This window comes from Phyllobates terribilis, unplaced genomic scaffold (assembly GCF_046119375.1).
Source record: "Phyllobates terribilis strain yellow unplaced genomic scaffold, ASM4611937v1 Scaffold_437__1_contigs__length_1545540, whole genome shotgun sequence".
NCBI classification, from domain to species: domain Eukaryota; kingdom Metazoa; phylum Chordata; class Amphibia; order Anura; family Dendrobatidae; genus Phyllobates; species Phyllobates terribilis.
In genome coordinates, this window is record NW_027363197.1 from 442651 (window position 1) to 469133 (window position 26483).

The following is a 26483-nucleotide window of genomic DNA, read 5'->3' on the forward strand; positions in this document are numbered from 1 at the left end:
GCAACAGTTTAACAGAATGCCACAGACTAATCAACCAAACTTTTTGGGTTGGGTTCTCTTTTATAGTCTGCAGGCATTAAATGAAAGAAGTCAGTGTTCCAGCAGAAGGAGACAACGTTTCAGAAAAGGCATTGTAGCAAACCAAAAAAGAAATTTTAAGTGCAGCAGAGTAACCAGCGCACATACCTGTTAGCTCAGGTGAGTTTAAAAGGCTGCTGTTGATAACAAGGGCATTTGCTAAATAGATGGTGTGTGTGCAACAATATACTGAAAGGTCAATTATATTGTGCAGCTTATCTCACCACCTGTAGTTATTTAGGTGAAAGCTCCAAAATGCTTGCCTAATATGTCTGTTTATCCAAAAGGAAGTAAAAAGGGAGAGCTAGAAAGATAGCATTGCATCACATTACATGGCAATGCAATGCACAGTTGCTGAAGTTGAACCAAAATGAGCTTGTAATCTGGCTTCTGCAACTTTGAACATGAAAAATCCAATGAGGAGAAGAAAAGCAAAGCCAAAGAGTCCATCCCAAAATCCGACAAACAAGCAAAATGAACAAAAAACATTGAATTCAATTCTTTCTGATTTTAGAAACTGCATTAAAGAAGGGGTGCACCGGTCCTGGAGATACTGCAATACCAGGTCAATGCGTGGAGTGGACAGAGCAAGCTCTTTTTCCATCTCCCTGTTCTAAAAATCCATTTAATATATGGTCCCCAGATAGGGGACGTATCAGATATTAAACTGATAAGAACAGATACTACACTTGATCTTAGCCAAAAGGCCGAGAAGCGATAACCAGAATTGGTTTCAAACTACGGAGCCACCCAAGGATCCTGAAAAGTCCATTTGTGGAGATGAGCTCCTGGACTCCCGTTAAGAAGACATGTTGTCAACCTCTAGATCCCTTACATGCCTGCACTTTTCGGCTTGCTGCTGCTGCAATCCACGCGTTTTAGATCTGCATAACTCCACCTCTTTAAACACAGCACCTTCACCCCCTGCTGTTCCCACCCGCCTCAACACCGTTGGAAGGGAGGAGAACCAATTAAGGCGGGGGGTGGGGTGGAACGAGCAGCTGTCTACCCTTAGCAGGAGGGCTCCTGATTACATACCTCTCCTGCTGCTGCTGCTGCTGGCTGTCCAGCAGCAGACTGAAGGTGGCTGCTGCTGTGCACAGGTATATAAAGGCTCAGAGCCTATTATGACACGCGCAGCCAGCGTTCCATTGCCACATTCCATCTACTGCAGGCAGGATACCTGGCTGGCTGAATGTCGCTGAGAAGCTCACAGAGACCGCCATAAGCAACAGTTTAACAGAATGCCACAGACTAATCAACCAAACTTTTTGGGTTGGGTTCTCTTTTATAGTCTGCAGGCATTAAATGAAAGAAGTCAGTGTTCCAGCAGAAGGAGACAACGTTTCAGAAAAGGCATTGTAGCAAACCAAAAAAGAAATTTTAAGTGCAGCAGAGTAACCAGCGCACATACCTGTTAGCTCAGGTGAGTTTAAAAGGCTGCTGTTGATAACAAGGGCATTTGCTAAATAGATGGTGTGTGTGCAACAATATACTGAAAGGTCAATTATATTGTGCAGCTTATCTCACCACCTGTAGTTATTTAGGTGAAAGCTCCAAAATGCTTGCCTAATATGTCTGTTTATCCAAAAGGAAGTAAAAAGGGAGAGCTAGAAAGATAGCATTGCATCACATTACATGGCAATGCAATGCACAGTTGCTGAAGTTGAACCAAAATGAGCTTGTAATCTGGCTTCTGCAACTTTGAACATGAAAAATCCAATGAGGAGAAGAAAAGCAAAGCCAAAGAGTCCATCCCAAAATCCGACAAACAAGCAAAATGAACAAAAAACATTGAATTCAATTCTTTCTGATTTTAGAAACTGCATTAAAGAAGGGGTGCACCGGTCCTGGAGATACTGCAATACCAGGTCAATGCGTGGAGTGGACAGAGCAAGCTCTTTTTCCATCTCCCTGTTCTAAAAATCTATTTAATATATGGTCCCCAGATAGGGGACGTATCAGATATTAAACTGATAAGAACAGATACTACACTTGATCTTAGCCAAAAGGCCGAGAAGCGATAACCAGAATTGGTTTCAAACTACGGAGCCACCCAAGGATCCTGAAAAGTCCATTTGTGGAGATGAGCTCCTGGACTCCCGTTAAGAAGACATGTTGTCAACCTCTAGATCCCTTACATGCCTGCACTTTTCGGCTTGCTGCTGCTGCAATCCACGCGTTTTAGATCTGCATAACTCCACCTCTTTAAACACAGCACCTTCACCCCCTGCTGTTCCCACCCGCCTCAACACCGTTGGAAGGGAGGAGAACCAATTTAGGCGGGGGGTGGGGTGGAACGAGCAGCTGTCTACCCTTAGCAGGAGGGCTCCTGATTACATACCTCTCCTGCTGCTGCTGCTGCTGGCTGTCCAGCAGCAGACTGAAGGTGGCTGCTGCTGTGCACAGGTATATAAAGGCTCAGAGCCTATTATGACACGCGCAGCCAGCGTTCCATTGCCACATTCCATCTACTGCAGGCAGGATACCTGGCTGGCTGAATGTCGCTGAGAAGCTCACAGAGACCGCCATAAGCAACAGTTTAACAGAATGCCACAGACTAATCAACCAAACTTTTTGGGTTGGGTTCTCTTTTATAGTCTGCAGGCATTAAATGAAAGAAGTCAGTGTTCCAGCAGAAGGAGACAACGTTTCAGAAAAGGCATTGTAGCAAACCAAAAAAGAAATTTTAAGCGCAGCAGAGTAACCAGCGCACATACCTGTTAGCTCAGGTGAGTTTAAAAGGCTGCTGTTGATAACAAGGGCATTTGCTAAATAGATGGTGTGTGTGCAACAATATACTGAAAGGTCAATTATATTGTGCAGCATATCTCACCACCTGTAGTTATTTAGGTGAAAGCTCCAAAATGCTTGCCTAATATGTCTGTTTATCCAAAAGGAAGTAAAAAGGGAGAGCTAGAAAGATAGCATTGCATCACATTACATGGCAATGCAATGCACAGTTGCTGAAGTTGAACCAAAATGAGCTTGTAATCTGGCTTCTGCAACTTTGAACATGAAAAATCCAATGAGGAGAAGAAAAGCAAAGCCAAAGAGTCCATCCCAAAATCCGACAAACAAGCAAAATGAACAAAAAACATTGAATTCAATTCTTTCTGATTTTAGAAACTGCATTAAAGAAGGGGTGCACCGGTCCTGGAGATACTGCAATACCAGGTCAATGCGTGGAGTGGACAGAGCAAGCTCTTTTTCCATCTCCCTGTTCTAAAAATCCATTTAATATATGGTCCCCAGATAGGGGACGTATCAGATATTAAACTGATAAGAACAGATTTTTTTTTTTTTTTTATCGAAAGCCCGAATTCGTGTACAAAACCCGAGTGCGCTTAAAAAAGTGACAAGTGCCACAAAAAAAGTGCACTAGGATGCTGGTCTTCTTGAAACCCTGTCCAAAAGGAGAAGGGTCCCCCAAACCATTCCCCGTCCCTCCGAGCCAGAAGGCCACAGCGAGGAACAGGGACAAATAGCCACCTCCAGCCGGAGCCAGAGGCGACCCAATCTTACCCCCAGCACCTGCCCGAGTTCTCACCCGAGCAAGGCACTGGGAGCCAAAGACTGTGCTCCCCTCCCGGAAGAGGGGAGCCAACAACGCTCTCCTCCCGAAAGAGGAGAGCCAAGGGGGTTCAGGGGAAAGCGGAACCTGATGGCCACACACTCCCCCCCTAGACCTGCCAAGAGAGGAACCCGTAAGGGAACCGCATCCCGACAAAATCCTAGTAGGACGTAACACACGTGAATAAGTGGACACACAGTGACAAAGAAATTTAAATAAATAGTGAAGGTTTCACAGTATAATACTGCCCGGACCTTCGACCGGGAATTGAAAAATTCCCCATCCTAAGGCCAGAAGGCCCGGAATAAGGGTGTGTGTGAAGAAAGAAATATTGAAGTGCTAGTGCAAATGTGCCATAAACTCAAGTGGGGTTCCCAATCCCAGTGAGTTAAGGCACCCCAGGGTCACCACTCCTGGGGCACTTCACACTTCGGGCTTTCGATCTTCCCCGGCCCAATGGCGTCGATCCTGGGGGGCCATGCTTTCCACCAGATGACTATATTAGCCACCTGGCGTACTAACAAGCGCCTAAACCCCAGTGTGCATAATGTATCAATCTACTAGGGCGGCCAACATCCAAAACCGCCTTTTCGAAAGATACTACACTTGATCTTAGCCAAAAGGCCGAGAAGCGATAACCAGAATTGGTTTCAAACTACGGAGCCACCCAAGGATCCTGAAAAGTCCATTTGTGGAGATGAGCTCCTGGACTCCTGTTAAGAAGACATGTTGTCAACCTCTAGATCCCTTACATGCCTGCACTTTTCGGCTTGCTGCTGCTGCAATCCACGCGTTTTAGATCTGCATAACTCCACCTCTTTAAACACAGCACCTTCACCCCCTGCTGTTCCCACCCACCTCAACACCGTTGGAAGGGAGGAGAACCAATTAAGGCGGGGGGTGGGGTGGAACGAGCAGCTGTCTACCCTTAGCAGGAGGGCTCCTGATTACATACCTCTCCTGCTGCTGCTGCTGCTGGCTGTCCAGCAGCAGACTGAAGGTGGCTGCTGCTGTACACAGGTATATAAAGGCTCAGAGCCTATTATGACACGCGCAGCCAGCGTTCCATTGCCACATTCCATCTACTGCAGGCAGGATACCTGGCTGGCTGAATGTCACTGAGAAGCTCACAGAGACCGCCATAAGCAACAGTTTAACAGAATGCCACAGACTAATCAACCAAACTTTTTGGGTTGGGTTCTCTTTTATAGTCTGCAGGCATTAAATGAAAGAAGTCAGTGTTCCAGCAGAAGGAGACAACGTTTCAGAAAAGGCATTATAGCAAACCAAAAAAGAAATTTTAAGCGCAGCAGAGTAACCAGCGCACATACCTGTTAGCTCAGGTGAGTTTAAAAGGCTGCTGTTGATAACAAGGGCATTTGCTAAATAGATGGTGTGTGTGCAACAATATACTGAAGGGTCAATTATATTGTGCAGCTTATCTCACCACCTGTAGTTATTTAGGTGAAAGCTCCAAAATGCTTGCCTAATATGTCTGTTTATCCAAAAGGAAGTAAAAAGGGAGAGCTAGAAAGATAGCATTGCATCACATTACATGGCAATGCAATGCACAGTTGCTGAAGTTGAACCAAAATGAGCTTGTAATCTGGCTTCTGCAACTTTGAACATGAAAAATCCAATGAGGAGAAGAAAAGCAAAGCCAAAGAGTCCATCCCAAAATCCGACAAACAAGCAAAATGAACAAAAAACATTGAATTCAATTCTTTCTGATTTTAGAAACTGCATTAAAGAAGGGGTGCACCGGTCCTGGAGATACTGCAATACCAGGTCAATGCGTGGAGTGGACAGAGCAAGCTCTTTTTCCATCTCCCTGTTCTAAAAATCCATTTAATATATGGTCCCCAGATAGGGGACGTATCAGATATTAAACTGATAAGAACAGATACTACACTTGATCTTAGCCAAAAGGCCGAGAAGCGATAACCAGAATTGGTTTCAAACTACGGAGCCACCCAAGGATCCTGAAAAGTCCATTTGTGGAGATGAGCTCCTGGACTCCCGTTAAGAAGACATGTTGTCAACCTCTAGATCCCTTACATGCCTGCACTTTTCGGCTTGCTGCTGCTGCAATCCACGCGTTTTAGATCTGCATAACTCCACCTCTTTAAACACTGCACCTTCACCCCCTGCTGTTCCCACCCGCCTCAACACCGTTGGAAGGGAGGAGAACCAATTAAGGCGGGGGGTGGGGTGGAACGAGCAGCTGTCTACCCTTACCAGGAGGGCTCCTGATTACATACCTCTCCTGCTGCTGCTGCTGCTGGCTGTCCAGCAGCAGACTGAAGGTGGCTGCTGCTGTGCACAGGTATATAAAGGCTCAGAGCCTATTATGACACGCGCAGCCAGCGTTCCATTGCCACATTTCATCTACTGCAGGCAGGATACCTGGCTGGCTGAATGTCGCTGAGAAGCTCACAGAGACCGCCATAAGCAACAGTTTAACAGAATGCCACAGACTAATCAACCAAACTTTTTGGGTTGGGTTCTCTTTTATAGTCTGCAGGCATTAAATGAAAGAAGTCAGTGTTCCAGCAGAAGGAGACAACGTTTCAGAAAAGGCATTGTAGCAAACCAAAAAAGAAATTTTAAGCGCAGCAGAGTAACCAGCGCACATACCTGTTAGCTCAGGTGAGTTTAAAAGGCTGCTGTTGATAACAAGGGCATTTGCTAAATAGATGGTGTGTGTGCAACAATATACTGAAAGGTCAATTATATTGTGCAGCTTATATCACCACCTGTAGTTATTTAGGTGAAAGCTCCAAAATGCTTGCCTAATATGTCTGTTTATCCAAAAGGAAGTAAAAAGGGAGAGCTAGAAAGATAGCATTGCATCACATTACATGGCAATGCAATGCACAGTTGCTGAAGTTGAACCAAAATGAGCTTGTAATCTGGCTTCTGCAACTTTGAACATGAAAAATCCAATGAGGAGAAGAAAAGCAAAGCCAAAGAGTCCATCCCAAAATCCGACAAACAAGCAAAATGAACAAAAAACATTGAATTCAATTCTTTCTGATTTTAGAAACTGCATTAAAGAAGGGGTGCACCGGTCCTGGAGATACTGCAATACCAGGTCAATGCGTGGAGTGGACAGAGCAAGCTCTTTTTCCATCTCCCTGTTCTAAAAATCCATTTAATATATGGTCCCCAGATAGGGGACGTATCAGATATTAAACTGATAAGAACAGATACTACACTTGATCTTAGCCAAAAGGCCGAGAAGCGATAACCAGAATTGGTTTCAAACTACGGAGCCACCCAAGGATCCTGAAAAGTCCATTTGTGGAGATGAGCTCCTGGACTCCCGTTAAGAAGACATGTTGTCAACCTCTAGATCCCTTACATGCCTGCACTTTTCGGCTTGCTGCTGCTGCAATCCACGCGTTTTAGATCTGCATAACTCCACCTCTTTAAACACAGCACCTTCACCCCCTGCTGTTCCCACCCGCCTCAACACCGTTGGAAGGGAGGAGAACCAATTAAGGCGGGGGGTGGGGTGGAACGAGCAGCTGTCTACCCTTAGCAGGAGGGCACCTGATTACATACCTCTCCTGCTGCTGCTGCTGCTGGCTGTCCAGCAGCAGACTGAAGGTGGCTGCTGCTGTGCACAGGTATATAAAGGCTCAGAGCCTATTATGACACGCGCAGCCAGCGTTCCATTGCCACATTCCATCTACTGCAGGCAGGATACCTGGCTGGCTGAATGTCGCTGAGAAGCTCACAGAGACCGCCATAAGCAACAGTTTAACAGAATGCCACAGACTAATCAACCAAACTTTTTGGGTTGGGTTCTCTTTTATAGTCTGCAGGCATTAAATGAAAGAAGTCAGTGTTCCAGCAGAAGGAGACAACGTTTCAGAAAAGGCATTGTAGCAAACCAAAAAAGAAATTTTAAGCGCAGCAGAGTAACCAGCGCACATACCTGTTAGCTCAGGTGAGTTTAAAAGGCTGCTGTTGATAACAAGGGCATTTGCTAAATAGATGGTGTGTGTGCAACAATATACTGAAAGGTCAATTATATTGTGCAGCTTATCTCACCACCTGTAGTTATTTAGGTGAAAGCTCCAAAATGCTTGCCTAATATGTCTGTTTATCCAAAAGGAAGTAAAAGGGAGAGCTAGAAAGATAGCATTGCATCACATTACATGGCAATGCAATGCACAGTTGCTGAAGTTGAACCAAAATGAGCTTGTAATCTGGCTTCTGCAACTTTGAACATGAAAAATCCAATGAGGAGAAGAAAAGCAAAGGCAAAGAGTCCATCCCAAAATCCGACAAACAAGCAAAATGAACAAAAAACATTGAATTCAATTCTTTCTGATTTTAGAAACTGCATTAAAGAAGGGGTGCACCGGTCCTGGAGATACTGCAATACCAGGTCAATGCGTGGAGTGGACAGAGCAAGCTCTTTTTCCATCTCCCTGTTCTAAAAATCCATTTAATATATGGTCCCCAGATAGGGGACGTATCAGATATTAAACTGATAAGAACAGATACTACACTTGATCTTAGCCAAAAGGCCGAGAAGCGATAACCAGAATTGGTTTCAAACTACGGAGCCACCCAAGGATCCTGAAAAGTCCATTTGTGGAGATGAGCTCCTGGACTCCCGTTAAGAAGACATGTTGTCAACCTCTAGATCCCTTACATGCCTGCACTTTTCGGCTTGCTGCTGCTGCAATCCACGCGTTTTAGATCTGCATAACTCCACCTCTTTAAACACAGCACCTTCACCCCCTGCTGTTCCCACCCGCCTCAACACCGTTGGAAGGGAGGAGAACCAATTAAGGCGGGGGGTGGGGTGGAACGAGCAGCTGTCTACCCTTAGCAGGAGGGCTCCTGATTACATACCTCTCCTGCTGCTGCTGCTGCTGGCTGTCCAGCAGCAGACTGAAGGTGGCTGCTGCTGTGCACAGGTATATAAAGGCTCAGAGCCTATTATGACACGCGCAGCCAGCGTTCCATTGCCACATTTCATCTACTGCAGGCAGGATACCTGGCTGGCTGAATGTCGCTGAGAAGCTCACAGAGACCGCCATAAGCAACAGTTTAACAGAATGCCACAGACTAATCAACCAAACTTTTTGGGTTGGGTTCTCTTTTATAGTCTGCAGGTATTAAATGAAAGAAGTCAGTGTTCCAGCAGAAGGAGACAACGTTTCAGAAAAGGCATTGTAGCAAACCAAAAAAGAAATTTTAAGCGCAGCAGAGTAACCAGCGCACATACCTGTTAGCTCAGGTGAGTTTAAAAGGCTGCTGTTGATAACAAGGGCATTTGCTAAATAGATGGTGTGTGTGCAACAATATACTGAAAGGTCAATTATATTGTGCAGCTTATCTCACCACCTGTAGTTATTTAGGTGAAAGCTCCAAAATGCTTGCCTAATATGTCTGTTTATCCAAAAGGAAGTAAAAAGGGAGAGCTAGAAAGATAGCATTGCATCACATTACATGGCAATGCAATGCACAGTTGCTGAAGTTGAACCAAAATGAGCTTGTAATCTGGCTTCTGCAACTTTGAACATGAAAAATCCAATGAGGAGAAGAAAAGCAAAGCCAAAGAGTCCATCCCCAAATCCGACAAACAAGCAAAATGAACAAAAAACATTGAATTCAATTCTTTCTGATTTTAGAAACTGCATTAAAGAAGGGGTGCACCGGTCCTGGAGATACTGCAATACCAGGTCAATGCGTGGAGTGGACAGAGCAAGCTCTTTTTCCATCTCCCTGTTCTAAAAATCCATTTAATATATGGTCCCCAGATAGGGGACGTATCAGATATTAAACTGATAAGAACAGATCAGGTTTCAACATAATTTATTAAGTGCGTAAAAGATGGTTTACAATCAAAAACAACAACACAAACAGTACATTATTAAAACACAGAATTCCACCCATAAAAACCCCATATACGATTAGCATCCCTCCTCCCAATACATTTGACATCCCTCAAGTAATAAATATACATCTGGCTAAAAGCAATTTTAAGACAATCCTTCACAGAAATAGCATCACGTTTAAAAAGTAAAATATTGCGTGCCTTCCAAAGGGCGTCTTTAAAACAGTTAATCATACACCAACATATACAATACTGTTGAGGGGTCGGACATTTAAAAAGGCCATATAAAACATATTCATGGTTAAAATCTCTTAAACCGCAAGTCCATTTTAAAAGAATCCCAACTTTGTGCCAAAGTTCCTGTGCAAATGGGCAATTCCACATAAGGTGCAAGGTGGTTTCGTCATTAACACATGAGTCTCTGGGGCATTTGGCTCTGGCCACCAGGCCTCTCCTGTGTTGAAATTCTCTGGTGGGGAGGCACTGGTGGACCACCATCCATGCGATGTCCTTATGTCCATTTGCTAAGAATTTCCCGAAGACATTCTTCCAAACTTGCTTCGATCTCTCTTCTGAGAAATTTACTATGGGGGTCACATCTTCATTCCTCCTCAGAAAAGATAAAAGCTTCTTGCGGTCTTTAAAAATGTCCATATTAAAATCACCAAGGCTATAAAATCGAACAGTCTTTTCTAAGATTGCTTGGTGTTTGGGGGGGCATAGTAAAACAGGGGAATTCAACGACAACTTAAACCATCTTTTAAAAATCATCCCACAAGTATATTTTAAAAAATAACTTAGCGCACTATTACCATTAAAATGTTTGAAACAAAAGCAGAAATAATTTAAATACAAATAAATATGTAAATCGGGGACATCCCTTCCGCCGTTCATTTTATTCTTCCTCATTATTTCTCGCCTTAATTTTTCCACTTTGGAGTTCCATAAAAACATAAAGATCATCCTAGTCATTTTTTTAATTAAAACATCAGAGGGGGGGTACACCATAGCTATATACAGTATGAGGGGTAACAACACTGATTTTATAATTAAAATTTTCCCCTCCATTGTTAGGGACCTCAAACCCCAAAATGATATTTTCTTTGACATTTTTTCTATGACATTCTCCCAGCTTTGAGTTCCCACATTCTCCTCGTTAAAAACAACTCCAAGAATTTTTACATTGTCTCGTTTTATAGTGAGCTGCGGGAGTTGGGCGGTGTCCCAGGATCCCAAAGTCAGACATTCAGATTTATTTAAATTAAGTTTAAACCCGGATGCCTGGGAAAAAAATTCAATGCGCAACACCGCCCTCCGGAGGGAAGCAGGGTCCACGCACACAACTGTCACGTCATCCATGTAGCCAAAGACTCTCACATCACTGCCACCTCCGCCTGGAACAGGAACCCCTCTAATCACTTTGTCTTTCCTTATTGCGCTCAGCAGGGGCTCCATGGCGCAGATGAACAGGATGGGCGACAAGGGGCATCCCTGCTTCACTCCGGACTCAAGGGGAACTCCATCTGTTAAAAAGCCATTAAGAGAAATTTGACTAAAACAATTTTTATATAAAATCTTAATACAATTTAAAAGCATATTAGGGATACCCATTCTTTTTAAAACTCTAAAAAGAAATCTATGAGAGACTCTATCGAAAGCTTTTTCAAAATCTAGGGCTAAAAGAGCTACATTTTGACCCCGGTCTCTGGAATACCAAATTACATCCCTTAATACGTTTAAAACCTCTGAAATACTTCTGCCTGGTACACTACAAACCTGCTCAGGCTGGATTAGTTTGGCAATGACACTCCTGAGCCGGTCTGCAACCACCTTAGCAAGTACCTTGTAATCAACATTTAGGAGAGTTATGGGTCTCCAATTCGCTAGAGTACTGCGGTCACCTTTTTTATATATCAAAGACACCACTCCTCTCCTCCACGAAAATGGCAACTGTTCACAAATAAAAACTTCTTTAAAAAGCATAAAAAGGTCCTCTTTTAAAATGTCCCAAAAAGTAAGGTAAAATTCTACAGGTAGTCCGTCACACCCAGGTGCTTTACCCTTAGAGAAACTTTTAAAAACATAAAATAATTCCTCTAAAACAATATCGCGTTCTAAAAACTCCTGGTCTGTAAAATTTAACTTAAAATCGAGATCATTAAGAGCATCAGATAAAAAGGACTCATCTATACACTTTTTACTAAAAAGATGCTTATAAAAGTTAAAAGTAGCATTCAACATTCCCTTCATAGATGTTTCACCCTCTAGATTTGTGATCACTTCTCTTTTATCCATGACTTTTTTGAAGAAGAAGCGAGAGCACTTCTCCCCCTCCTCCAAGTGCTGCACTCTAGAGTTAAAAATAATCTCTTTCCCCTTTGTGTCTATGCAGTTCTGAATTTCAGTTTTTAGGCTAGCAATATCATCTCCCACCTCCACCCCTAGCTCTTTGAATTTAAAAAGTGTTTGCAGTTTGGTGTTAAGATCACTAAAACATCTTTTTTTCTCTCTAGCTTTACGTCTCCCTGCTTTTATAAAAAACATTCTGACTTTTTTTTTCAAATTTTCCCACCAGGTTACCATAGGGGCATCAGAAGGTTTTTGTCGCCGCCAGGCTTGATAGGCTTTACCAAAGTCTTGTCGAATCAGAGGGTCCTCCAGCAGGTAAGTACTTAGACGCCAGAGGCCCCTGTTGACCCTCTGTTCATCCCGGTATTCTAGATGCACCTCCAAGCCCTTATGGTCAGAAAATATATTTGATGTTAAAACACATTTTACAGGGTTAAAATCATCTGATAGGAAAATAAAATCGATCCTGGAGGACACCCCTCTTCCGGACCACGTATAACCAGGGTCCGTCGGCAGGAGTGACCTCCACGCATCGCATAATTTAAAATCAGTTATAAAATCTTTCAATAGATGACATGACTTATCCAATTTGCGTAAAGGGTCACCCCCTGCTCGTTGTTCACTAGCACAAAGACAATTAAAATCACCCCCTACGACCAGGGGAGATGACCCAGTACAGTACAATGGCAATATCCCAAATAAATTAATTCTCTCTTGCTTATCAGGGGGAGCATAAATATTCATTACACGTAGGGTAAAACCATTAAATTTAAAATGCACTAAAACCACTCTGCCTGGTACTATTTCTGTGACAGCATTTATAGTAATATTTCTCCCACGACAGAGGAAGCCCACCCCCGCTGACTTGTTGTCATTGGAGCCAGACCAGATGGAGGGCCCCAGTCTCCAATCTGTCTTGATATCATTATAATTTAGTGCATGTTGTATCCCGCATTCCTGTAATAAACATATGTCAAAGTCAGTGGTTTCTAAATACTTGAATAGAGCAGCCCTACGAACTGGGCTCTTTAATGACCTCACATTCAGTGAGACAAGTCTTATTGTGGGCATTCATAGGTCAGGGTGGTGGATCTTCCATGAGGACACCTGACTCAAAGCCCTGTATATCAAATTGCTCCAGGACATCCGGGCTAGAAGACCCAAACGACTCGATATGCTGTGAGCCGGCGGTTGCCCCCTCGTAGGTCACGGTTCCCAGCCACATTCCAGGAGACGCTGGGGATTCGACATTCCGTCTCTTTTTCGGGGCAGACTCCACTAGGTCACTGGTGCAGTCCTCCTCTTCCTCCACCTCCTCCAGGGGGGGAGACTGGTCCATCAGGACAAGATCAGCAACACAGATTTCCTGATGTTCGCCACCTAGAAGCAAAGCCCCCTCATCTGGCTGGCTAATCGCCCTGGAAGATCCTGAGGCCATCGCTGCGTGGTCCCCTGTAGCCAACCGCACAGGGGCACCACCCTCCAGCCCAACAGGATCGGTATCGGGAACCATCGATACGGAGGATACCCTCCCAGAAGGAGGACCCCCCCGCTCCGGTCCATGCGAGGTCCGCCCATCGTTAAGGGACTTCGATGCAGGTGCCGCCCCAGAGGGGCCTCCGGCTCCCTGCTCCATCCCAGCCTTCTCGCCCTTCGAACCGCCCTCCGACGCCGGCCTGCCAGTGAAGACCGGTGGGCGCATCGGCTCAGCTTCAGAAGATGCAGCTTCTGCGTAGGTCCTGGTCCTGGTCCTGTTGGGGCATCCTCGGAACATGTGCCCCGCCTCACCGCAGAGATTACATTTCCTCCCAGCGGGACAGTCCTTCATTAAATGTCCGTAACAGCTGCAATTATTGCAGCGGTCTACTTTCCTGCCCGTGCAGGACGTTTGGGTATGACCCATTTGTCCACAGTTCCTGCAACATACTGGCATTCCAGGATAAAATAAGTAGCCTCTGCTCTTACCGATTACGAAGGTTGAGGGAGGGTGTAGCATTCCTCCCACTCCACTAAGGTCCCTCTTTAGACGGGCCATATACCTTCTCTTGCCGCACCAGAAGCCTACCGCGTTCTTCACAGTACCCAGGTATCTCAGATCATCACAATAGCGGGTAAGGTAGGTCGAGATGTCTGCAGCTTCCACAAAGGGGTTCGGGAAATGCACCACGATGGGGATCTCGTCATAAGCATACAAGAGACAAAAGGTTAGTCCATCCAACTCATCTAAGTAGTTTTTCTCGTTTACCTTTTGTACGAGTTGCTGACAGCATCCCTGGCTCTTGAAGGTGATGGTGTATGTCCCCTTGTACTCGTTGTCCTGGAAGCAGAATATGTCTTCCCGCCGAAACTCCAGAACTCCAAGAAGAATCCTATGGCAGATGTAGTCCAAATTCTTCTCCATCCTCGATGCTGCTCCAACTTCAATCCTCACGGTGTTCCGCATCCGGGCATCACCCGATGAATATGTGAGCGTTGCCGGCATCCTTCACTCAGGAACGTACCGACTCTTCTCTCTGAAAGGCGCAAGCCTTCATGGGATCCCTTCCCGTTGCTCCCGGACTAATCCTTCCTCCCAATAGCAGCAGGGGGGTTAAGTCCCTCCGAAGAGGAACGATCCCCCCAGGCCGAGAGAAAGGGTACCAAGAGCACCTCACAGGCAAGACCACACAGGTAAACCTGATAGATCGTGCCAAAAGGCCGAGAAGCGATAACCAGAATTGGTTTCAAACTACGGAGCCACTCAAGGATCCTGAAAAGTCCATTTGTGGAGATGAGCTCCTGGACTCCCGTTAAGAAGACATGTTGTCAACCTCTAGATCCCTTACATGCCTGCACTTTTCGGCTTGCTGCTGCTGCAATCCACGCGTTTTAGATCTGCATAACTCCACCTCTTTAAACACAGCACCTTCACCCCCTGCTGTTCCCACCCGCCTCAACACCGTTGGAAGGGAGGAGAACCAATTAAGGCGGGGGGTGGGGTGGAACGAGCAGCTGTCTACCCTTAGCAGGAGGGCTCCTGATTACATACCTCTCCTGCTGCTGCTGCTGCTGGCTGTCCAGCAGCAGACTGAAGGTGGCTGCTGCTGTGCACAGGTATATAAAGGCTCAGAGCCTATTATGACACGCGCAGCCAGCGTTCCATTGCCACATTCCATCTACTGCAGGCAGGATACCTGGCTGGCTGAATGTCGCTGAGAAGCTCACAGAGACCGCCATAAGCAACAGTTTAACAGAATGCCACAGACTAATCAACCAAACTTTTTGGGTTGGGTTCTCTTTTATAGTCTGCAGGCATTAAATGAAAGAAGTCAGTGTTCCAGCAGAAGGAGACAACGTTTCAGAAAAGGCATTGTAGCAAACCAAAAAAGAAATTTTAAGCGCAGCAGAGTAACCAGCGCACATACCTGTTAGCTCAGGTGAGTTTAAAAGGCTGCTGTTGATAACAAGGGCATTTGCTAAATAGATGGTGTGTGTGCAACAATATACTGAAAGGTCAATTATATTGTGCAGCTTATCTCACCACCTGTAGTTATTTAGGTGAAAGCTCCAAAATGCTTGCCTAATATGTCTGTTTATCCAAAAGGAAGTAAAAAGGGAGAGCTAGAAAGATAGCATTGCATCACATTACATGGCAATGCAATGCACAGTTGCTGAAGTTGAACCAAAATGAGCTTGTAATCTGGCTTCTGCAACTTTGAACATGAAAAATCCAATGAGGAGAAGAAAAGCAAAGCCAAAGAGTCCATCCCAAAATCCGACAAACAAGCAAAATGAACAAAAAACATTGAATTCAATTCTTTCTGATTTTAGAAACTGCATTAAAGAAGGGGTGCACCGGTCCTGGAGATACTGCAATACCAGGTCAATGCGTGGAGTGGACAGAGCAAGCTCTTTTTCCATCTCCCTGTTCTAAAAATCCATTTAATATATGGTCCCCAGATAGGGGACGTATCAGATATTAAACTGATAAGAACAGATACTACACTTGATCTTAGCCAAAAGGCCGAGAAGCGATAACCAGAATTGGTTTCAAACTACGGAGCCACCCAAGGATCCTGAAAAGTCCATTTGTGGAGATGAGCTCCTGGACTCCCGTTAAGAAGACATGTTGTCAACCTCTAGATCCCTTACATGCCTGCACTTTTCGGCTTGCTGCTGCTGCAATCCACGCGTTTTAGATCTGCATAACTCCACCTCTTTAAACACAGCACCTTCACCCCCTGCTGTTCCCACCCGCCTCAACACCGTTGGAAGGGAGGAGAACCAATTAAGGCGGGGGGTGGGGTGGAACGAGCAGCTGTCTACCCTTAGCAGGAGGGCTCCTGATTACATACCTCTCCTGCTGCTGCTGCTGCTGGCTGTCCAGCAGCAGACTGAAGGTGGCTGCTGCTGTGCACAGGTATATAAAGGCTCAGAGCCTATTATGACACGCGCAGCCAGCGTTCCATTGCCACATTCCATCTACTGCAGGCAGGATACCTGGCTGGCTGAATGTCGCTGAGAAGCTCACAGAGACCGCCATAAGCAACAGTTTAACAGAATGCCACAGACTAATCAACCAAACTTTTTGGGTTGGGTTCTCTTTTATAGTCTGCAGGCATTAAATGAAAGAAGTCAGTGTTCCAGCAGAAGGAGACAACGTTTCAGAAAAGGCATTGTAGCAAACCAAAAAAGAAATTTTAAGCGCAGCAGAGTAACCAGCGCACATACCTGTTAGCTCAGGTGAGTTTAAAAGGCTGCTGTTGATAACAAGGGCATTTGCTAAATAGATGGTGTGTGTGCAACAATATACTGAAAGGTCAATTATATTGTGCAGCTTATCTCACCACCTGTAGTTATTTAGGTGAAAGCTCCAAAATGCTTGCCTAATATGTCTGTTTATCCAAAAGGAAGTAAAAAGGGAGAGCTAGAAAGATAGCATTGCATCACATTACATGGCAATGCAATGCACAGTTGCTGAAGTTGAACCAAAATGAGCTTGTAATCTGGCTTCTGCAACTTTGAACATGAAAAATCTAATGAGGAGAAGAAAAGCAAAGCCAAAGAGTCCATCCCAAAATCCGACAAACAAGCAAAATGAACAAAAAACATTGAATTCAATTCTTTCTGATTTTAGAAACTGCATTAAAGAAGGGGTGCACCGGTCCTGGAGATACTGCAATACCAGGTCAATGCGTGGAGTGGACAGAGCAAGCTCTTTTTCCATCTCCCTGTTCTAAAAATCCATTTAATATATGGTCCCCAGATAGGGGACGTATCAGATATTAAACTGATAAGAACAGATACTACACTTGATCTTAGCCAAAAGGCCGAGAAGCGATAACCAGAATTGGTTTCAAACTACGGAGCCACCCAAGGATCCTGAAAAGTCCATTTGTGGAGATGAGCTCCTGGACTCCCGTTAAGAAGACATGTTGTCAACCTCTAGATCCCTTACATGCCTGCACTTTTCGGCTTGCTGCTGCTGCAATCCACGCGTTTTAGATCTGCATAACTCCACCTCTTTAAACACAGCACCTTCACCCCCTGCTGTTCCCACCCGCCTCAACACCGTTGGAAGGGAGGAGAACCAATTAAGGCGGGGGGTGGGGTGGAACGAGCAGCTGTCTACCCTTAGCAGGAGGGCTCCTGATTACATACCTCTCCTGCTGCTGCTGCTGCTGGCTGTCCAGCAGCAGACTGAAGGTGGCTGCTGCTGTGCACAGGTATATAAAGGCTCAGAGCCTATTATGACACGCGCAGCCAGCGTTCCATTGCCACATTCCATCTACTGCAGGCAGGATACCTGGCTGGCTGAATGTCGCTGAGAAGCTCACAGAGACCGCCATAAGCAACAGTTTAACAGAATGCCACAGACTAATCAACCAAACTTTTTGGGTTGGGTTCTCTTTTATAGTCTGCAGGCATTAAATGAAAGAAGTCAGTGTTCCAGCAGAAGGAGACAACGTTTCAGAAAAGGCATTGTAGCAAACCAAAAAAGAAATTTTAAGCGCAGCAGAGTAACCAGCGCACATACCTGTTAGCTCAGGTGAGTTTAAAAGGCTGCTGTTGATAACAAGGGCATTTGCTAAATAGATGGTGTGTGTGCAACAATATACTGAAAGGTCAATTATATTGTGCAGCTTATCTCACCACCTGTAGTTATTTAGGTGAAAGCTCCAAAATGCTTGCCTAATATGTCTGTTTATCCAAAAGGAAGTAAAAAGGGAGAGCTAGAAAGATAGCATTGCATCACATTACATGGCAATGCAATGCACAGTTGCTGAAGTTGAACCAAAATGAGCTTGTAATCTGGCTTCTGCAACTTTGAACATGAAAAATCCAATGAGGAGAAGAAAAGCAAAGCCAAAGAGTCCATCCCCAAATCCGACAAACAAGCAAAATGAACAAAAAACATTGAATTCAATTCTTTCTGATTTTAGAAACTGCATTAAAGAAGGGGTGCACCGGTCCTGGAGATACTGCAATACCAGGTCAATGCGTGGAGTGGACAGAGCAAGCTCTTTTTCCATCTCCCTGTTCTAAAAATCCATTTAATATATGGTCCCCAGATAGGGGACGTATCAGATATTAAACTGATAAGAACAGATACTACACTTGATCTTAGCCAAAAGGCCGAGAAGCGATAACCAGAATTGGTTTCAAACTACGGAGCCACTCAAGGATCCTGAAAAGTCCATTTGTGGAGATGAGCTCCTGGACTCCCGTTAAGAAGACATGTTGTCAACCTCTAGATCCCTTACATGCCTGCACTTTTCGGCTTGCTGCTGCTGCAATCCACGCGTTTTAGATCTGCATAACTCCACCTCTTTAAACACAGCACCTTCACCCCCTGCTGTTCCCACCCGCCTCAACACCGTTGGAAGGGAGGAGAACCAATTAAGGCGGGGGGTGGGGTGGAACGAGCAGCTGTCTACCCTTAGCAGGAGGGCTCCTGATTACATACCTCTCCTGCTGCTGCTGCTGCTGGCTGTCCAGCAGCAGACTGAAGGTGGCTGCTGCTGTGCACAGGTATATAAAGGCTCAGAGCCTATTATGACACGCGCAGCCAGCGTTCCATTGCCACATTCCATCTACTGCAGGCAGGATACCTGGCTGGCTGAATGTCGCTGAGAAGCTCACAGAGACCGCCATAAGCAACAGTTTAACAGAATGCCACAGACTAATCAACCAAACTTTTTGGGTTGGGTTCTCTTTTATAGTCTGCAGGCATTAAATGAAAGAAGTCAGTGTTCCAGCAGAAGGAGACAACGTTTCAGAAAAGGCATTGTAGCAAACCAAAAAAGAAATTTTAAGCGCAGCAGAGTAACCAGCGCACATACCTGTTAGCTCAGGTGAGTTTAAAAGGCTGCTGTTGATAAAAAGGGCATTTGCTAAATAGATGGTGTGTGTGCAACAATATACTGAAAGGTCAATTATATTGTGCAGCTTATCTCACCACCTGTAGTTATTTAGGTGAAAGCTCCAAAATGCTTGCCTAATATGTCTGTTTATCCAAAAGGAAGTAAAAAGGGAGAGCTAGAAAGATAGCATTGCATCACATTACATGGCAATGCAATGCACAGTTGCTGAAGTTGAACCAAAATGAGCTTGTAATCTGGCTTCTGCAACTTTGAACATGAAAAATCCAATGAGGAGAAGAAAAGCAAAGCCAAAGAGTCCATCCCAAAATCCGACAAACAAGCAAAATGAACAAAAAACATTGAATTCAATTCTTTCTGATTTTAGAAACTGCATTAAAGAAGGGGTGCACCGGTCCTGGAGATACTGCAATACCAGGTCAATGCGTGGAGTGGACAGAGCAAGCTCTTTTTCCATCTCCCTGTTCTAAAAATCCATTTAATATATGGTCCCCAGATAGGGGACGTATCAGATATTAAACTGATAAGAACAGATACTACACTTGATCTTAGCCAAAAGGCCGAGAAGCGATAACCAGAATTGGTTTCAAACTACGGAGCCACCCAAGGATCCTGAAAAGTCCATTTGTGGAGATGAGCTCCTGGACTCCCGTTAAGAAGACATGTTGTCAACCTCTAGATCCCTTACATGCCTGCACTTTTCGGCTTGCTGCTGCTGCAATCCACGCGTTTTAGATCTGCATAACTCCACCTCTTTAAACACAGCACCTTCACCCCCTGCTGTTCCCACCCGCCTCAACACCGTTGGAAGGGAGGAGAACCAATTAAGGCGGGGGGTGGGGTGGAACGAGCAGCTGTCTACCCTTAGCAGGAGGGCTCCTGATTACATACCTCTCCTGCTGCTGCTGCTGCTGGCTGTCCAGCAGCAGACTGAAGGTGGCTGCTGCTGTGCACAGGTATATAAAGGCTCAGAGCCTATTATGACACGCGCAGCCAGCGTTCCATTGCCACATTCCATCTACTGCAGGCAGGATACCTGGCTGGCTGAATGTCGCTGAGAAGCTGACAGAGACCGCCATAAGCAACAGTTTAACAGAATGCCACAGACTAATCAACCAAACTTTTTGGGTTGGGTTCTCTTTTATAGTCTGCAGGCATTAAATGAAAGAAGTCAGTGTTCCAGCAGAAGGAGACAACGTTTCAGAAAAGGCATTGTAGCAAACCAAAAAAGAAATTTTAAGCGCAGCAGAGTAACCAGCGCACATACCTGTTAGCTCAGGTGAGTTTAAAAGGCTGCTGTTGATAACAAGGGCATTTGCTAAATAGATGGTGTGTGTGCAACAATATACTGAAAGGTCAATTATATTGTGCAGCTTATCTCACCACCTGTAGTTATTTAGGTGAAAGCTCCAAAATGCTTGCCTAATATGTCTGTTTATCCAAAAGGAAGTAAAAAGGGAGAGCTAGAAAGATAGCATTGCATCACATTACATGGCAATGCAATGCACAGTTGCTGAAGTTGAACCAAAATGAGCTTGTAATCTGGCTTCTGCAACTTTGAACATGAAAAATCCAATGAGGAGAAGAAAAGCAAAGCCAAAGAGTCCATCCCAAAATCCGACAAACAAGCAAAATGAACAAAAAACATTGAATTCAATTCTTTCTGATTTTAGAAACTGCATTAAAGAAGGGGTGCACCGGTCCTGGAGATACTGCAATACCAGGTCAATGCGTGGAGTGGACAGAGCAAGCTCTTTTTCCATCTCCCTGTTCTAAAAATCCATTTAATATATGGTCCCCAGATAGGGGACGTATCAGATATTAAACTGATAAGAACAGATACTACACTTGATCTTAGCCAAAAGGCCGAGAAGCGATAACCAGAATTGGTTTCAAACTACGGAGCCACCCAAGGATCCTGAAAAGTCCATTTGTGGAGATGAGCTCCTGGACTCCCTTTAAGAAGACATGTTGTCAACCTCTAGATCCCTTACATGCCTGCACTTTTCGGCTTGCTGCTGCTGCAATCCACGCATTTTAGATCTGCATAACTCCACCTCTTTAAACACAGCACCTTCACCCCCTGCTGTTCCCACCCGCCTCAACACCGTTGGAAGGGAGGAGAACCAATTAAGGCGGGGGGTGGGGTGGAACGAGCAGCTGTCTACCCTTAGCAGGAGGGCTCCTGATTACATACCTCTCCTGCTGCTGCTGCTGCTGGCTGTCCAGCAGCAGACTGAAGGTGGCTGCTGCTGTGCACAGGTATATAAAGGCTCAGAGCCTATTATGACACGCGCAGCCAGCCTTCCATTGCCACATTCCATCTACTGCAGGCAGGATACCTGGCTGGCTGAATGTCGCTGAGAAGCTCACAGAGACCGCCATAAGCAACAGTTTAACAGAATGCCACAGACTAATCAACCAAACTTTTTGGGTTGGGTTCTCTTTTATAGTCTGCAGGCATTAAATGAAAGAAGTCAGTGTTCCAGCAGAAGGAGACAACGTTTCAGAAAAGGCATTGTAGCAAACCAAAAAAGAAATTTTAAGCGCAGCAGAGTAACCAGCGCACATACCTGTTAGCTCAGGTGAGTTTAAAAGGCTGCTGTTGATAACAAGGGCATTTGCTAAATAGATGGTGTGTGTGCAACAATATACTGAAAGGTCAATTATATTGTGCAGCTTATCTCACCACCTGTAGTTATTTAGGTGAAAGCTCCAAAATGCTTGCCTAATATGTCTGTTTATCCAAAAGGAAGTAAAAAGGGAGAGCTAGAAAGATAGCATTGCATCACATTACATGGCAATGCAATGCACAGTTGCTGAAGTTGAACCAAAATGAGCTTGTAATCTGGCTTCTGCAACTTTGAACATGAAAAATCCAATGAGGAGAAGAAAAGCAAAGCCAAAGAGTCCATCCCAAAATCCGACAAACAAGCAAAATGAACAAAAAACATTGAATTCAATTCTTTCTGATTTTAGAAACTGCATTAAAGAAGGGGTGCACCGGTCCTGGAGATACTGCAATACCAGGTCAATGCGTGGAGTGGACAGAGCAAGCTCTTTTTCTATCTCCCTGTTCTAAAAATCCATTTAATATATGGTCCCCAGATAGGGGACGTATCAGATATTAAACTGATAAGAACAGATACTACACTTGATCTTAGCCAAAAGGCCGAGAAGCGATAACCAGAATTGGTTTCAAACTACGGAGCCACCCAAGGATCCTGAAAAGTCCATTTGTGGAGATGAGCTCCTGGACTCCCGTTAAGAAGACATGTTGTCAACCTCTAGATCCCTTACATGCCTGCACTTTTCGGCATGCTGCTGCTGCAATCCACGCGTTTTAGATCTGCATAACTCCACCTCTTTAAACACAGCACCTTCACCCCCTGCTGTTCCCACCCGTCTCAACACCGTTGGAAGGGAGGAGAACCAATTAAGGCGGGGGGTGGGGTGGAACGAGCAGCTGTCTACCCTTAGCAGGAGGGCTCCTGATTACATACCTCTCCTGCTGCTGCTGCTGCTGGCTGTCCAGCAGCAGACTGAAGGTGGCTGCTGCTGTGCACAGTTATATAAAGGCTCAGAGCCTATTATGACACGCGCAGCCAGCGTTCCATTGCCACATTCCATCTACTGCAGGCAGGATTCCTGGCTGGCAGAATGTCGCTGAGAAGCTCACAGAGACCGCCATAAGCAACAGTTTAACAGAATGCCACAGACTAATCAACCAAACTTTTTGGGTTGGGTTCTCTTTTATAGTCTGCAGGCATTAAATGAAAGAAGTCAGTGTTCCAGCAGAAGGAGACAACGTTTCAGAAAAGGCATTGTAGCAAACCAAAAAATAAATTTTAAGCGCAGCAGAGTAACCAGCGCACATACCTGTTAGCTCAGGTGAGTTTAAAAGGCTGCTGTTGATAACAAGGGCATTTGCTAAATAGATGGTGTGTGTGCAACAATATACTGAAAGGTCAATTATATTGTGCAGCTTATCTCACCACCTGTAGTTATTTAGGTGAAAGCTCCAAAATGCTTGCCTAATATGTCTGTTTATCCAAAAGGAAGTAAAAAGGGAGAGCTAGAAAGATAGCATTGCATCACATTACATGGCAATGCAATGCACAGTTGCTGAAGTTGAACCAAAATGAGCTTGTAATCTGGCTTCTGCAACTTTGAACATGAAAAATCCAATGAGGAGAAGAAAAGCAAAGCCAAAGAGTCCATCCCAAAATCCGACAAACAAGCAAAATGAACAAAAAACATTGAATTCAATTCTTTCTGATTTTAGAAACTGCATTAAAGAAGGGGTGCACCGGTCCTGGAGATACTGCAATACCAGGTCAATGCGTGGAGTGGACAGAGCAAGCTCTTTTTCCATCTCCCTGTTCTAAAAATCCATTTAATATATGGTCCCCAGATAGGGGACGTATCAGATATTAAACTGATAAGAACAGATACTACACTTGATCTTAGCCAAAAGGCCGAGAAGCGATAACCAGAATTGGTTTCAAACTACGGAGCCACCCAAGGATCCTGAAAAGTCCATTTGTGGATATGAGCTCCTGGACTCCCGTTAAGAAGACATGTTGTCAACCTCTAGATCCCTTACATGCCTGCACTTTTCGGCTTGCTGCTGCTGCAATCCACGCGTTTTAGATCTGCATAACTCCACCTCTTTAAACACAGCACCTTCACCCCCTGCTGTTCCCACCCGCCTCAACACCGTTGGAAGGGAGGAGAACCAATTAAGGCGGGGGGTGGGGTGGAACGAGCAGCTGTCTACCCTTAGCAGGAGGGCTCCTGATTACATACCTCTCCTGCTGCTGCTGCTGCTGGCTGTCCAGCAGCAGACTGAAGGTGGCTGCTGCTGTGCACAGGTATATAAAGGCTCAGAGCCTATTATGACACGCGCAGCCAGCGTTCCATTGCCACATTCCATCTACTGCAGGCAGGATACCTGGCTGGCTGAATGTCGCTGAGAAGCTCACAGAGACCGCCATAAGCAACAGTTTAACAGAATGCCACAGACTAATCAACCAAACTTTTTGGGTTGGGTTCTCTTTTATAGTCTGCAGGCATTAAATGAAAGAAGTCAGTGTTCCAGCAGAAGGAGACAACGTTTCAGAAAAGGCATTGTAGCAAACCAAAAAAGAAATTTTAAGCGCAGCAGAGTAACCAGCGCACATACCTGTTAGCTCAGGTGAGTTTAAAAGGCTGCTGTTGATAACAAGGGCATTTGCTAAATAGATAGTGTGTGTGCAACAATATACTGAAAGGTCAATTATATTGTGCAGCTTATCTCACCACCTGTAGTTATTTAGGTGAAAGCTCCAAAATGCTTGCCTAATATGTCTGTTTATCCAAAAGGAAGTAAAAAGGGAGAGCTAGAAAGATAGCATTGCATCACATTACATGGCAATGCAATGCACAGTTGCTGAAGTTGAACCAAAATGAGCTTGTAATCTGGCTTCTGCAACTTTGAACATGAAAAATCCAATGAGGAGAAGAAAAGCAAAGCCAAAGAGTCCATCCCAAAATCCGACAAACAAGCAAAATGAACAAAAAACATTGAATTCAATTCTTTCTGATTTTAGAAACTGCATTAAAGAAGGGGTGCACCGGTCCTGGAGATACTGCAATACCAGGTCAATGCGTGGAGTGGACAGAGCAAGCTCTTTTTCCATCTCCCTGTTCTAAAAATCCATTTAATATATGGTCCCCAGATAGGGGACGTATCAGATATTAAACTGATAAGAACAGATACTACACTTGATCTTAGCCAAAAGGCCGAGAAGCGATAACCAGAATTGGTTTCAAACTACGGAGCCACCCAAGGATCCTGAAAAGTCCATTTGTGGAGATGAGCTCCTGGACTCCCGTTAAGAAGACATGTTGTCAACCTCTAGATCCCTTACATGCCTGCACTTTTCGGCTTGCTGCTGCTGCAATCCACGCGTTTTAGATCTGCATAACTCCACCTCTTTAAACACAGCACCTTCACCCCCTGCTGTTCCCACCCGCCTCAACACCGTTGGAAGGGAGGAGAACCAATTAAGGCGGGGGGTGGGGTGGAACGAGCAGCTGTCTACCCTTAGCAGGAGGGCTCCTGATTACATACCTCTCCTGCTGCTGCTGCTGGCTGTCCAGCAGCAGACTGAAGGTGGCTGCTGCTGTGCACAGGTATATAAAGGCTCAGAGCCTATTATGACACGCGCAGCCAGCGTTCCATTGCCACATTCCATCTACTGCAGGCAGGATACCTGGCTGGCTGAATGTCGCTGAGAAGCTCACAGAGACCGCCATAAGCAACAGTTTAACAGAATGCCACAGACTAATCAACCAAACTTTTTGGGTTGGGTTCTCTTTTATAGTCTGCAGGCATTAAATGAAAGAAGTCAGTGTTCCAGCAGAAGGAGACAACGTTTCAGAAAAGGCATTGTAGCAAACCAAAAAAGAAATTTTAAGCGCAGCAGAGTAACCAGCGCACATACCTGTTAGCTCAGGTGAGTTTAAAAGGCTGCTGTTGATAACAAGGGCATTTGCTAAATAGATGGTGTGTGTGCAACAATATACTGAAAGGTCAATTATATTGTGCAGCTTATCTCACCACCTGTAGTTATTTAGGTGAAAGCTCCAAAATGCTTGCCTAATATGTCTGTTTATCCAAAAGGAAGTAAAAAGGGAGAGCTAGAAAGATAGCATTGCATCACATTACATGGCAATGCAATGCACAGTTGCTGAAGTTGAACCAAAATGAGCTTGTAATCTGGCTTCTGCAACTTTGAACATGAAAAATCCAATGAGGAGAAGAAAAGCAAAGCCAAAGAGTCCATCCCAAAATCCGACAAACAAGCAAAATGAACAAAAAACATTGAATTCAATTCTTTCTGATTTTAGAAACTGCATTAAAGAAGGGGTGCACCGGTCCTGGAGATACTGCAATACCAGGTCAATGCGTGGAGTGGACAGAGCAAGCTCTTTTTCCATCTCCCTGTTCTAAAAATCCATTTAATATATGGTCCCCAGATAGGGGACGTATCAGATATTAAACTGATAAGAACAGATACTACACTTGATCTTAGCCAAAAGGCCGAGAAGCGATAACCAGAATTGGTTTCAAACTACGGAGCCACCCAAGGATCCTGAAAAGTCCATTTGTGGAGATGAGCTCCTGGACTCCCGTTAAGAAGACATGTTGTCAACCTCTAGATCCCTTACATGCCTGCACTTTTCGGCTTGCTGCTGCTGCAATCCACGCGTTTTA

The 26483-nt window shown here is 44.9% G+C and overlaps 16 non-coding genes and 1 pseudogene across 16 annotated transcripts; all 17 read right to left on the reverse strand.

Moving 5' to 3' along the window:
- Positions 1–606: 606 nt before the first annotated feature.
- On the reverse strand, positions 607–797 carry LOC141228640 (U2 spliceosomal RNA). Its single transcript, XR_012295446.1, has one exon. It is a non-coding gene; the product is annotated as a U2 spliceosomal RNA (small nuclear RNA).
- A 1115-nt stretch (positions 798–1912) lies between these two features.
- On the reverse strand, positions 1913–2103 carry LOC141228602 (U2 spliceosomal RNA). The gene has a single exon (XR_012295409.1). It is a non-coding gene; the product is annotated as a U2 spliceosomal RNA (small nuclear RNA).
- A 1115-nt stretch (positions 2104–3218) lies between these two features.
- LOC141228429 (U2 spliceosomal RNA) lies at positions 3219–3401 on the reverse strand. Its single transcript, XR_012295309.1, has one exon. It is a non-coding gene; the product is annotated as a U2 spliceosomal RNA (small nuclear RNA).
- A 795-nt stretch (positions 3402–4196) lies between these two features.
- On the reverse strand, positions 4197–4288 carry LOC141228514 (U2 spliceosomal RNA; annotated as a pseudogene).
- Positions 4289–5403: 1115 nt separating this feature from the next.
- Positions 5404–5594, reverse strand: LOC141228641 (U2 spliceosomal RNA). The gene has a single exon (XR_012295447.1). It is a non-coding gene; the product is annotated as a U2 spliceosomal RNA (small nuclear RNA).
- Positions 5595–6709: 1115 nt separating this feature from the next.
- LOC141228642 (U2 spliceosomal RNA) lies at positions 6710–6900 on the reverse strand. Its single transcript, XR_012295448.1, has one exon. It is a non-coding gene; the product is annotated as a U2 spliceosomal RNA (small nuclear RNA).
- Positions 6901–8014: 1114 nt separating this feature from the next.
- On the reverse strand, positions 8015–8205 carry LOC141228643 (U2 spliceosomal RNA). Its single transcript, XR_012295449.1, has one exon. It is a non-coding gene; the product is annotated as a U2 spliceosomal RNA (small nuclear RNA).
- A 1115-nt stretch (positions 8206–9320) lies between these two features.
- Positions 9321–9510, reverse strand: LOC141228406 (U2 spliceosomal RNA). Its single transcript, XR_012295292.1, has one exon. It is a non-coding gene; the product is annotated as a U2 spliceosomal RNA (small nuclear RNA).
- A 6175-nt stretch (positions 9511–15685) lies between these two features.
- LOC141228644 (U2 spliceosomal RNA) lies at positions 15686–15876 on the reverse strand. The gene has a single exon (XR_012295450.1). It is a non-coding gene; the product is annotated as a U2 spliceosomal RNA (small nuclear RNA).
- A 1115-nt stretch (positions 15877–16991) lies between these two features.
- LOC141228645 (U2 spliceosomal RNA) lies at positions 16992–17182 on the reverse strand. Its single transcript, XR_012295451.1, has one exon. It is a non-coding gene; the product is annotated as a U2 spliceosomal RNA (small nuclear RNA).
- A 1115-nt stretch (positions 17183–18297) lies between these two features.
- LOC141228646 (U2 spliceosomal RNA) lies at positions 18298–18488 on the reverse strand. Its single transcript, XR_012295452.1, has one exon. It is a non-coding gene; the product is annotated as a U2 spliceosomal RNA (small nuclear RNA).
- A 1115-nt stretch (positions 18489–19603) lies between these two features.
- Positions 19604–19794, reverse strand: LOC141228649 (U2 spliceosomal RNA). The gene has a single exon (XR_012295454.1). It is a non-coding gene; the product is annotated as a U2 spliceosomal RNA (small nuclear RNA).
- Positions 19795–20909: 1115 nt separating this feature from the next.
- LOC141228650 (U2 spliceosomal RNA) lies at positions 20910–21100 on the reverse strand. Its single transcript, XR_012295455.1, has one exon. It is a non-coding gene; the product is annotated as a U2 spliceosomal RNA (small nuclear RNA).
- A 1115-nt stretch (positions 21101–22215) lies between these two features.
- Positions 22216–22406, reverse strand: LOC141228229 (U2 spliceosomal RNA). Its single transcript, XR_012295148.1, has one exon. It is a non-coding gene; the product is annotated as a U2 spliceosomal RNA (small nuclear RNA).
- Positions 22407–23521: 1115 nt separating this feature from the next.
- On the reverse strand, positions 23522–23712 carry LOC141228651 (U2 spliceosomal RNA). The gene has a single exon (XR_012295456.1). It is a non-coding gene; the product is annotated as a U2 spliceosomal RNA (small nuclear RNA).
- A 1115-nt stretch (positions 23713–24827) lies between these two features.
- On the reverse strand, positions 24828–25018 carry LOC141228652 (U2 spliceosomal RNA). The gene has a single exon (XR_012295457.1). It is a non-coding gene; the product is annotated as a U2 spliceosomal RNA (small nuclear RNA).
- Positions 25019–26130: 1112 nt separating this feature from the next.
- Positions 26131–26321, reverse strand: LOC141228653 (U2 spliceosomal RNA). Its single transcript, XR_012295458.1, has one exon. It is a non-coding gene; the product is annotated as a U2 spliceosomal RNA (small nuclear RNA).
- Between the last annotated feature and the right edge of the window lie 162 nt (positions 26322–26483).